The following is a 13162-nucleotide window of genomic DNA, read 5'->3' as shown; positions in this document are numbered from 1 at the left end:
CACAGCTGGATCAGTTGTTGAATTAATAAATATTCCTAGCAAGGCTTTACCTGTTGTGGTGTAGTAGAAATATTGCACATACCCTTGCTCACACTTGCCTATTACAGGTGGGCAGCTGCGTCAGCATGCGTACTGTAGGCTGCAAAGGAACAAGTAAAATGTTTATTCCATGCTGAAAAGAGAAGAAAGAAAACACAACGTTTCGGCCGTGGAGCCTTCTTTGGGTGTCAGGTGTCTTCACACCTGAAGTAAGCTCCACGGCCAAAACGTTGTGTTTTCAACCTGGCAGTCTCCAGTTGATATGTCCAGGCATCTGGCATCCATTGCTTTCAGGAGGGACATCTGATCATATGGACGATGATCATACATTTTCCACCTCTGTGAGGAAAGGACTTCCTCTGTGTCCTGTTTTCTTTCACATAGAGGGCTGTTGTGTTAACTGTGTGAAGAGGTTTGAAAAAGTGAACTTGTTAGCAATTGAAAACGCTTGTTAGCAATTGTAAAAAACTGTATTACAGTTTTTCTCAATTGTTTATGCAAAAATCTTAGAACTATTCACCACTATCACAAAATCATTGACACTGTCGTCAATACAAAATACCACATGTGCAAAATCAAACACACACAGGGAAAAAACACATAATGGCTGAAAAACTATATACACAGCCCTTAAATGAATGCCATTCACATACTGTATGTCATATGTGTAACTCTCACAAAGCAACAATAAAATACCGTGCGTCAAATAAGTAAACTCTCTGATCAAAAGGGGAAATGCGTGTAGGAACGCAATAAAATGAACAAAAACATTTGGAAAAAAAATCAGTGTAATGAATGTCCAGACGATTCATTTTTACACAAATGACAGTAAAATACACAACACGCTTTCTGTAAATGAAGAAAAACACAGTAACCTGCCAAACACAACTACTGTATGAAAGCAAAACAAAAAATGCTGCCTGCAGAAACTGTTCTGTCTGTCTTGTGGATTTGGCCACAGGTTTTCACCTACATCACAGTTGATGTTTTCCCTGGTCAAGCAGCGGGTAAAAAGTCTCCTAGCATGACGAATCCATGCTTGGCAAGCATCGGCGTGAACATCATCACAGGGCTCTTCCATTGGCTGGACTAGACTCACTGGCTCATAAGGCTTACGGTCGTAAACCTTCCATCGCCACTGCAGAAGAAAAATCCTCAATGGGATGGAGGACTGGAGAATATGGTGGAAGCAAGACAACCTGGATTTCAGGGTGGTGGGTGAACCATTCCCTGATGACCACTGCACGGTGGAAGCTTACATTGTCCCGAATGGCAAAACACATGTACAGTAAGTGTTGTCTGGGACCCCGAGTTGGAACAATCCATCATGCAGCGCATCAGGGAATGCCAGCAGATGTGTTGAGTTGTGAGGCCCAGGAGTTGCAGGTTGATGGACGCCCCCTTGGTGACTGATTGCAGCAGAAAGGGTGATGTTCCCACCCCATTGGCCTGGGATCTCCACCATTGCTCTCTGTCCTGTGATGCTTCTTCCCCATCGTCGCCTGTAGACAGACTGATCCCTGCCTCATCAACATGGATGAACTTATTCGGGGCAGCATGTGCTTCAAGCTCCAAGATTCTCTGAATAAAGACATAATCATATAGGTACAGTGATGAGGATATTTTGCATTTCTCTTACAGTACTGTATACTGTAACTCTACTCCCCTACCCCCTTTGTCCCAGTCAAGAGCACACTACTGTACTGCTGTATGGAGATTCATAGCTTACCTGCACATATAAGTAGCGCATCTCTTTCACACGATCACTGTTTCTCTCGAATGGCACACGACATATTTGCTTCATAGACATCCTGTGCCTTCTCAGCACGTGATCCATGGTGGATCTGGATATATGGTCTATGTTGTGAAACATTCCATTGTCCTCTTGTCACGAAAGGGTTCTTTCCGGACCCTATGCAGACGACACAATCCGGGGTAGAGTGAGGAAAACACGGGGAAAAAGGCATGCAGGAGTCGGGAATGAAAACAAGGTGCGTGTCCATGGTGCGCTGGTGTTCGGGGGAGGTGTGGCCGAGGCAAACTGTCCAAAACTGAGTCCAATAGGGAATCCGAGAGAAGGCAAAATCCAAAACCGGGTGGTCCATCCAAGACAAACAGAATTAAAACTGGAACCGGGTTAGGAACCGGCAGGAACAGGAACTTTAAAACCTATACGGGACCAGGCGCTTCCAGGTCCCGGACTCACCTGGTACGGAAACCAATGCAGAGCCTGGAACAGAGCGAGCATCTGGCTTTTAAGGGGAACTGAAAAGGGGGCTGGAACAGGGAGCAGGTGCGGGGATGAGTAAAAAACAAGGAAGGGCTGGAGCGTCTTTAAGAGGAGGGGTTTACGAATGTGACACCTCTAGTATATGGCATTGGATTGCTTTGAGTCTTAGAGCATTATTTGCCAACACCATGTTCGCTATTTCAGCCTCTTGTTCCGGGGTGAGCAGTCGGTTTCGCCTACCAGCCGCCGGACTTCTCTGAATTCTGCCTACAAACTATGCTAAGGCATGCTCAAACGTGCTGTCATCTTGCTGCTATTTAATTACTTTACATTTCTGCCCACTCACCTGTTCTCAGTCCTAAAGGTTTCGGATGAATCCAGCTCCTGTGAACCGGTTCAGATTGGGTTGCACTCTCCGTCCTGCTTCCCTCCATTGTTTTATGTCCTGACCACTTCTGCGACCTTTTTATATTGGAGAACTGAGTGAAAATATTTGACTGATTGTGCTTGTTCAGGAGAAGACTGTTGTAGCTCATTGTCACTTTGAGTGTTATCTTTGTTGCTCCATTGTTTTCTGTACTGAGCACTTCTGTGACATTTTTATATTTTATATATAAATATAAAAAAATATATTATTTTTACATTGGATAAACTATTTGATTGTGTTTGTTCAGGTGAAGACTGTTGTAGTTCATTATCACTTGGAATGTTACCAGGTGATTCACGCATTAGGAGTAATGGCCCAAGTGTTCTTACCATGACTATTGTGCTTATACATTGAGGATTGTGTGAAATGTTTGGCAACATGAGTCAACCTGAATTAAAAACTGAGTTGAAACAAGTAGAATGTGTGTTCAGCTCAGCAGGTCTGATGCATTGTTCAAGGACTTTTGTATTGAGATCAAATCACCCTATGTGTGCATTTGAACACTGGGAAAAGCTGTAAGTATTTAACTACCCAAGATAAATACATCATAATAGGAAAATTGTGTATTTGAGATAGAAATAACTGGGGATTCAAGTGTCATATCTGGTGTATTTCCAACCACAGGAACTGAAGGAGACCCAACAGATGTATACACCCTGGAAGGAGATTCTGTTCACTTGGATGTGCCAGGATATGAGAAACTGAGGTTCAAAACCTTAGAGTGGATTTCAGAGTCAAGGAATATCATAATGCTGCAGTATAATAATTCTGAAATAATATTCTATGAGCAAGAAAAGGTTGGATTCAGTAAGCAGAATTTTTCTTTGATCCTGCATAATCTTGCTGCTGCGGACAGCGGATCATACGCAGCAGAAATCATCGATCCCAATCAACAGCTCAGAAAAGTGGCGTCCTACAGTTTGCATGTTCTGGGTGGGTTTTGAATTCTTCGGTCTCACAAGGGTGTACTGTTATTATGGAGTGCAAGCTGGAGGTGAGAGACTGGAGAAACTGAAGTTTGGATTGAATAATTCTTCATCCAGTCTTAAGGCTGCTCCTTCCACGCTGTCAGTGCTCAAGCAGTTTATACCTGTCTTACTCACACGAGCAGTTTGCCATCATTGTAAAACCAAACAATTGGATTTTATAACAGATGTTTATTAGACACGTTAGATCCTAATCATCTACATACTGTATATATCACCTTCTGGAGTTCCCCTTGCCCATTGCTCTTACCTTACCACATTCCCATCTAAACTCTTATAGCAGCACCCCAGCTCATTCCTTGTGGAAGTGAGTGTTTTGTTTAGCCTCGTCATTTTAGGCTGCTGTCAGCTAGGCAAGTTAAACCAGACAAACTCTATTTCATTTGTCTGTCTACAGCATTTATTAAGATCTAACCTTGATACTGAACCACATGTAGACACTGGTTTCCTGGATCATTTCTCTGTATTATCTGTTATATTTCAAAGTTATTTCTACATTACCTCATTCAAAGGGGGGGGGGGGGGGGGTGCTATAACATTGCAGTTACTATTGGACTGTTTTGGAAATTTGTCTTTAATGCAAACAAGCTGGGCTGTATTCTGAATAAGTGACCTCATCCTAGTTTCTTGAAAACAAGAAAATTGGGGTCACATTTTAATGGACATACCAAAATAATAGTACGCGTAAACTGACTATTTTAAGTGGGCTGCTCAGGCTTGATTTCAAAACTAAGAAGTTCAGAAGGAGAGAATGGAAACCCATCATCCTAAATGTGATTTTGGGTTCATCATTCTAAATGAATGACTTATCAACTTATACATTGATGTACACTGTATATGTAATAGGAGTCAGTATGTTCACCATGTGTTTGTGTGGGTTTCCTCAAGGCACTCCAGTCTCCCCATACAATCCAAAGACATACTGGCAGGTTAATTGGGCTCTGATGTGATTGTGTCTGTGTGTGCCCTGTGATAGACTGGCACCCCATTCAGGGTGTTCCCTTCTGTGCACCCATTGCTTGCTGGGATAGGCAAAAATAATAATTCCTTACACTTATAAAGTGCTTTTCTGGACACTCCACTCAAAGTGCTTTACTGGTAATGGGGATCCCCTCCACCACCAGCAGTGTGTAGCCCCACCTGGATGATGCTCCAGTACTCTCACCACACACCAGCTCTCAAGGGGAGGAGAGCAGAGTGATGAAGCCAGTTCAGAGATGGGGGTTATTAGGAGGCCGTGATTGGAAAAGGCCAGGGGGAAATTTGGCCAGGACAACGGAGTAACCCTGTCTCTTTTCAAGAAATACCCTGGGTTTTTTAATGACCACAAAGAGCCAGGACCTCAGTTTAACATCTTGTCCAAAGGATGGCACCTTTTTTACAGTATAGTGTCCCCGTCACTATACTGGGGCATTAGGACCCACACAGACCACAGGGTGAGCGCCCCCTGCTGGCACCACTAACACCTCTTCCAGCAGCAACCTGAGCTTTCCCAGGAGGTCTCCCATCCAGGTACTGACCAGGCTCACACTCGCTGAGCTCCAGTGGGGCTGCCAGCTGGGAGCTGCAGGTGATATGGCTGCTGGCCATATATACAGTAATGCTTTAATTCCCTCATTTCAGCCCCTGCCCCCACACCAATCATCCAGACCATCATCTCTCCCATCATCAACAAGACCGCCTGCTTTGTGACCCTGAAGTGCTCAGTGGCCCAGGGATCAGAGGTGTTAATCCTCTGGACGTCAGTGGATCGGGTTTCCGGACGGACTGTCACACACAATGGGAGCCGTGTCGATTTTCTGCTGAACACCGCTGACGTCAACATCTCCTTCACCTGTCACACCCGCAACCGGAAAAGTGAAGGTTCAGCCGTGGTCTCAAACCTTACATGTCACAGAGAATGTTCAGGTAAGCGTGATTGAGCGTGATCTCATTTGCGATGATGTGGTGACCGAGTGGCTTTGCTATTGGTGAAAAAGCCTACACTAGGAGGTACAGTAAGTCTGTGTGTTGCAGCGTGGATGATACGGGTTCACACCTGGGCCCACAAGCAGTTTTATAAAGAGTCACACAGTGTATAAAACAGAACTGCGCTGTGGTTAGTTTGGGCGAAACTGCCTGGGGCTGTATCTCTCTTTACCACATACCACCACCCCTGTACGATTTGGCCAGACGCCTGTAATTTTAGATTCGATTACAGAGGGGTGTGTCTGCCCTTCGGCTCACCTGAAAGCCACTCTTTGTCAGGTCTAGGGCTGCTGCCGTTGCAAACCAAACTGAAATATCAAACGTCATAAACTACCAGCCAAAGCAGGAAGGGTGGATTAAATCATCATTAGCAACTGTTTTAAAACTTGTATTCAATTTTAATTGTATTAAAGATTTATTACAGCTGTATGACAGCTTTAATAATACAACTAAATAAGTTCATATACTGTCAACTTAGTTGAATTTTTAAAAAGGAAAAAAAAAACTTAGGAAACTCAATTTAGAGGCATTTCATAAATATGATTTTATTGAAAAACACACTGTACGCCATCCTTTTTTTGTAGAAAAGGCACTTTCCTTATAAAATCTCCAGCTCCTGACAATTAACTGCATTCATTCCAGTATGTCCCCACTGACAAAGGAAAACAGAGTGTGCTCTGATGCCTCCATTTTAATACAAAAAAAATCACTGTTTCCAAATGATGATTCAGAATCTGAACTGCAAGAGACAGAACCGGTTAAATAAGAGGGAAGATGGTTTGCAAGAGAAGAAGCAGGAAATTCAGAATGAAAAGTGTTCTTAAGACAAACAAGAAAAAATACTATGTTGTAGCCACCACACAAAACTTGCAGAAAACAAAATCTGCAAACATACTGTACCGTTTATTCAATAGATAAATCACTCTGCTGCACAAGTAATTACTCATTCTTCAGAATGAGTAAAAGAAAGCTCTCTCATGGGAGGGGTTCAGTGTTGAAAAGGCACAAGAGGTGCTCAATTTTGATTTGAGTGTTAGAGGCTGCAGAGTGAAGTTGCATTAAGGGTATTGCTTTTTATTTGCATATTGTGTAAATATTTCGCCACCTGCTGTTTTCTACATAGTAATAGTTTTTTTTTGGGGGGGAGGGAGGAGCCAGAATCATTCAAACATCATTGCACTCAAGTGCACCTCTCAGCTTTACCATCATTACCAGCGAGCGGAGACTTATTTTTAAGTTGTTTTTTTTGTGACCTGCCTCCACCCACGTCTACTCGTGCCCGCCACTGGGCTGTGACATCACTTGACCGTTACATCATCAGAAGTAGCCTTAAAAAGCCTGTTTGATTCAGACCTTACATTAAATTTCGCCTTTTTTTTCTCTTCTGTTTAGATTCCTGTGTTACTTTTCCAGCACGTCTATTGCAGACACTCCTCTGGTCCCTGGCCCTGGTCATCCTGGTGTCTTTCATCACTGGAGTCCATGTCTGAAAGAAGATGAGTGGACATTCATTACCAGCAGTGCCGGGACCAACCCAGAGGGATTCATTTGGATTTTGTTTAGTCCACAAGAAAAGCTCACCTCTCTAACTTCACTCATGCACACACAATATGTTCTTTTTAAACACAGTAAAGGCAGTCTTGAAGTCTTAATAGACACATCACAAATTCAGCCTATACCTCCTACTATTCAGATGTCAGAATTTTGTTGTGTGATGGGCATATTGCGACAGTCTGCTTTGCTGGGTTTAGAAAAGCAATCTGTCCCTGAACTCGAATGGTGGACAGCAGGCTCTGTTAGAACTGTGGAAGGAAGCTCATCTGGAGATAGCTGATCATGGCGTTTGGGTTTCCAGGGGCTTTCAAATGAAATCAAATTCTTCCACACCTCTGTCCCCCATTCATTCAATTATTGCAATTTCGAAAAACAATCAACGTTTAAGTATCTTACCATTTCTAATCAGTCAGACTCTGCGGTACACTACAGTATGGGATTGCAAAAGCAATCTCCTTCCATCCTCCAATGGGCAAGATAACAGTAAAATAGTACTCCAAAATCCAGAGTGAAAATTAAAATAGACATCTGTGGACAAAGGAATTTCACTAGTACTCTATAACCAAACAGTAGGTACTCATACTAGATAGTTAATGTTAAAAATGACTTTTTGTATTTCTAGGTGTGTGAGATCTAGATTGAGTGCTCTTGTGAAATACCATATCTGCCATAATGGAAGACTCAATACCTATTATTTCCCATTATGAAGAATGCAGACCTTCAGAACTTGAAACTATGCTGTACAGACTGCTTTGCTGCAGCTACACAATGCCAAGGAGCCTCTCCTTATCAGTTATTCAACTGATTGGCCCATAGATGGAGACAAAAAGTAAGTCTTGCTCATGCTGGCTCATAATTACGCTACTATCTTACAAAAGCTAACTACCTTCTCAGAAAACAAATGACAGAGAAGGAGCTGTTAAACTCAAAATGCCAATATACTCAATTGTTATGGATATGCATGAGTTAAACAGCTGCTCCTCATTGTCAGACACATGCCCATGATCCTTCCTGTGTGTCCTGAGAATCTGGTGACATTTTAGCTGTGCATTACTTGGCATGAATTAGTTCTACATGACAACGTACTGTCACTTACAATGTTGTGAAATAATTGTAGGGTGGAAAAATGCAAAATTCCCAAACTACTACTGTATATGACTTTACTACAGGAGGTTTTGCAAGTGTTTACCTAATACTCACGTCTGATAAGTAATGACAAAGCACTTCTAAATCCAGTTATTCTAAAACAAATAAATTTCTATTATTTTCCTCTCATTTAAAAGGAGTTTCCATTACTGACTGTACCTTTTCTCTGTCTACAGTACAATAAATATTATTGCAACCTTTCCCAGCTCAAAATTTGTTTAAGGATGGCTTCTTAGCAAACCTACAGTATGTTACTGCTTGATTTGCTGGAAGACCCATTCTAAAAAAAGCTGTTTTTATTTAGCCAAGTGAAGTTGCACTTGTTTGCGTGTCTTTAATGTCTTGGCCACTGTAGCCTGGCACAGAAAAAGAGAAATGAAAGCTGCCACCCAGATCACTTGGCACTGTCCCAAAAACAGAACAACAACATATGCAGTAGATAACCCAAATTCTATGCATAATATGTTGTTTTCTACAGATCCTGAAAACATTTCTTAAACTGGGGACTAGTGGAGACATTTTCCACAGGGTGGAAAGAATTTTCACTCCCAAGAAGCACTTGTTCAAGAAGAACTTGCCAATGGAACCAAGATGACCCAAGTGGACTCTTGTTCCAGCTCAATCTAGCACATTTCTTCAGCGCCCTTTCATTAGAAAATTACCGCCTGTTGTGCTGTTGAGGCTGCAAGTTTTCATGCTACTCTATATTTTCGCAAGTGGTTTCAGGATAGACAGTTTATATATCTATCTGTCTGAACTATACACACGCATTTATTCAGCAGTGGTTAAGATCTACTACGATCAAAAGATGATCTGGTGTGGGTTCACGTACGTGGTTTGTTTTATTTGTGAAGACGTGTCCAAATGCCAAATGTCACAGGAGAAAAAGCCAAAGCTGACCTTTCTTTTCAGAAGCGCAAAGCGAGAGCCCTTTCCTGTCTTGCCACGTCAGGCCCCTTGCAAACTGCAGCAACATCTCGCCGAACCCTCACTGCCAGATTGCCAAAAAGCGTTTTGCACCGCAGGTTTGTCAGCAGGGCGGAGACAGTCCTCGCCTCGTGCCCAAATACCTCGCCGAGCGTCTTCCAAGACCATAGAGTCCGAAGTTTCTCTCCATGCAGGAAATTCACAACACCTCGCAGGCTGAAACACCGTACAGGACTGGGGGAAGAGAAGAGGGAAAGAAGCCACTAACTGTTTTCCTCGGCAAAATTGCATCTTACGCGTCTTAATCTAGAAAGCGAATGCCTTTGTGTCTTCATTTGTTATGTTGGCCAATGGCTTTAAAAATGGATCCCAGCACAGGCAGACTTTTCATTTGTTAAAGATGAATATTTTCAAATGAGATCTGATATAAACCAGACACGTGCCCAATCTTGCATGTGTAAGCTCATTTCATTAACAGTTTTCTCTCGATGGCTAAGACACGGTTCTCGAACCGGAGTTCACATCCCCAAAATATTTACCCCAGCCCTCAAACCTCATTCTACAAAACAACGCGCTTCAGGGGCAAAAGGCTCTAAGTCGATCAAAACACTTGACACGTTTCAAAAGAAAAACAGAACATTAATCAACACAAAGGTGTCCCAAGGTGCAAAGCTGTCTCTATCCACACTTTCAGAAAGGTATGCAAAATGCTTAATATCAGTTTCAATATAATATAGTCATACTTTGATGTAGAATTGAATGCATGTCAGATTGTTTGTGTTCTGCTTTGGAAAAATTGTATTTGTAAAAACTCTTTGACTTTACACAAAGTGACCAAATACGTAGCATGGTATGTAAATATCGGTCAACACATGTTCTTGCACCTGAAACTGTGACAATTGAAACTGTAGCTGATTGCACGTACGGTAGATTATGTACTGTACTGCACATGATGGTGCAACACACAAAATAACCCCAAAAAATGTTCTTGAGAATCAATTTTTTCTTGCAATATAGTTCACAACACACACTGCAAACATTGTCATCCTTGACAGTGTAGGTTTTAATAATTTAAGTACAGGAAGTCCTAAATAAAAACATATACAGTGAACGTGAACGCAGAGGACCAATTCTGCAGTATAATTTCAATGCTGTCACACAAAACAATGCTTACTGCAATAGGTAATTAGTTGTAATACTGTAATTCAAGTGCACTGAGTCCTAAAGTAAATGATCAAATAAAAGCACAACATATCAACTGCTTAAAAGTGTGTTAGGCCACAGATTTCCATGTTCATCACTGCAGAGGAACTGGTAAATTCATGCTGAAAGGTAAGTGTCACACCTGAAGAAGGCTCAGCAGCTGAAATTGTGTGTTTCTTTTCTTCTCTTTTCAGCCTGGAATAAACTTTTACCTGCTCCTTTGCAGCCTACACATGCAGTAGGTCACTGCAGCCCTGTCCCCACAATCAGTATGCACGGCATTCAGCAGACACATATGATCATGAGGCCTGTGATCATGAACCATCGACCATCCCACAGAGAACAAAATCCCTCAGTGGGCTTGAGGAAGGGGGGCAGAGGGTGGGAGGGATTCAAGGGCCGTGCGTTGGTGGCAGAAAACCGTTCTGTGACTGAAGCAGAGTGGCGAGAGCTCACATGGCCCCTCGCCACTACGGAATCTGGCAAGCCAGCTGTCTCTCGTCACCAGACACAAGACTGCCGTGCAGGGCATGCAAGCAAACGTAACACCTCTGTTCCTGATCCATTGGATAGCAACACTACTCTGCTGTTGAACATGCAACGTGTGTATTTAAGTCACGGGTGTTCACTAAATCATTTTGCAGGTGCATTGTGCAATCTGTGGGGTAAATCTGAAAGCGCGTGGGATGGGCTGCTGTCATCCGTGAACGAAGAAGTCCACCTGACTGATATGTGTGTCAGCCGCTGCAGTTCGGCTTTGTGCGTTTGCTCAGATAGGCTTCGCCTTGGCATTCTGTGTGAAAGCCATCTGAGACGACCGCGCGCTTTGCAAACTATGCTTCTCCTGCGGGGCTTGCATTGACTGCTTTGAACTGGGACGGAGTGTTTCAGAAAATGTGTTAAAGCCATCGAGAAAAAAAACTGTCAGAGCTGGTGCCTTCCAGGTGACAGTGTGAGCTACATATTGGTCTAGGAGGAGAAACACGGGAGGAAAACTATTTTCTCTCTCTGACGTCTTGCGTCGTGTTGTGTTGACCACACTCTTCTCACCTTTCTCAGCTTTTAAAGTTAATTCTGAGATGAAAATACTCCTCTTTAAACACTAATTTGCTAATTTCGTTTGTTAAACATACCATTTTTACTAAGCTGTAAGTGTAAACTGAAGTTATATGCTATAACGGGGTGGAATAATATGGTAGATAAGTATCACCCAGTCAGTAAGCCAGTAGTAATTGCAGACAGGTTGTGGGTTCGAGTCCCTGTTGCAGATGCTGCTGTTGTGCCTTGAGTGAGGGTACTGTACCCCAGTTGCTCCAGTCCATCTGGCTGTATAAGTCAGGCTAGCTTACTTTGAGCAATCCCTCTGACGGACTACATAGAAAATCTTCAACTTTATTTCGTGAAGCTTTAGTAGAGGCATCTTAGGTGGCTTTGATCCTTAAAAAGCTTGGAACATATTCAAGCCATCTCCAGACCTGAAGGTTTTACAACAGGCTATTGCAGCACAACAACTACAGAATACAGGGTTTCTACTGCTTGTACACATTCCTTGCTTATCTGAATCCCCAGTAAAACTCTATTCAATAAGGCACGTAAGAGGATGATGCTCATATTTTGTCTACTTCCTGCTTCTCTGACCTGACCTCTGTCTTTCTATGGCTGATGTTTTGACATCCACAAACGCTTGCGTCAGCTGGATGTCTGGAGCTGGAGTCTCTCAGTACGCTGTTATTTTTTTTCTGCTAACTTACAGGTTTGTACTACAGTATGACAATAACTCTTTATCTTCCAAAACATCTTGCTGTCTGTGCTGTGCATATGCTACAGCATCCCAGTTCCTCAACATCTTTAAGATTCTGTATTTTTCCTTAATTGGCTCGGTTCCTTCATTTGCACCAACTGGCTTGGTTATCAGGTGACGGTTCACATTGTTTTATTACAGTTATCACAAACATTTTCAAATTCAATTCTAATCGCAGTTCCCATGCTGATTGCTGGAATTAGAGTGCAGAAACACCAGAGGGATAGCGATTGATTAGCAATCCCCAAAAACTCTAAGGGTCACATGGTCAAAGAAAACTCCAGATGCTGACTAACCTCTGTCTGACTCAGGGAATTAAAGACAGAAATGAAACTCAGACAGTGTCAGAAATAGCTCTACACAACACCCTAATGTGGTTTTGAAATCGTACTTTGTTGGTAATAACCAGCACTCTCAAATATGTAAATTTTCTCTTTCCCCGGATTAATTAGATAAAAACAAGTTTTTCAATGACAGCTCGCCTTAAATTCATGCTCGTGCAGCACAATAATCACACTTCATTCCAGAAGCTGTTTATAAGTGAATGTTACTCACATACAATTTCATGGTTATTAATTCAAGTAAAATATTAATCGTTTATAAATATGGTATAAATGACGACTGCACTGTGAAGAATGTAATTTCTCCTTCTTCACATTCATGTTCATCAGAAGAAGATAATGTATAAAATTAATGAATTAACACATAATTCCTTCTCTGTTGGTCAAACGATCAGACTCTGTATTATGTAAATTACATATCACATTACATATTACATGATAGATTATTCTGCACCAGAACTCACCAGTCTTCAACAAATAACACGCTAAAGTGTTTTGACAAAAACAAAAAAAAGTGTCAAACCTCAATTCCTTTACTGC

The 13162-nt window shown here is 42.2% G+C and overlaps 1 pseudogene; it reads right to left on the bottom strand.

The window, feature by feature from the left end:
* Positions 1–1151: 1151 nt before the first annotated feature.
* On the bottom strand, positions 1152–1912 carry LOC148833689 (uncharacterized; annotated as a pseudogene).
* Between the last annotated feature and the right edge of the window lie 11250 nt (positions 1913–13162).

This window comes from Atractosteus spatula, chromosome 5, assembly GCF_055471065.1.
Source record: "Atractosteus spatula isolate fAtrSpa1 chromosome 5, fAtrSpa1.hap1, whole genome shotgun sequence".
NCBI lineage: Eukaryota > Metazoa > Chordata > Actinopteri > Semionotiformes > Lepisosteidae > Atractosteus > Atractosteus spatula.
Note: the sequence above shows the minus strand (reverse complement) of the source record. Positions and strands in the feature narration are given on the sequence as shown.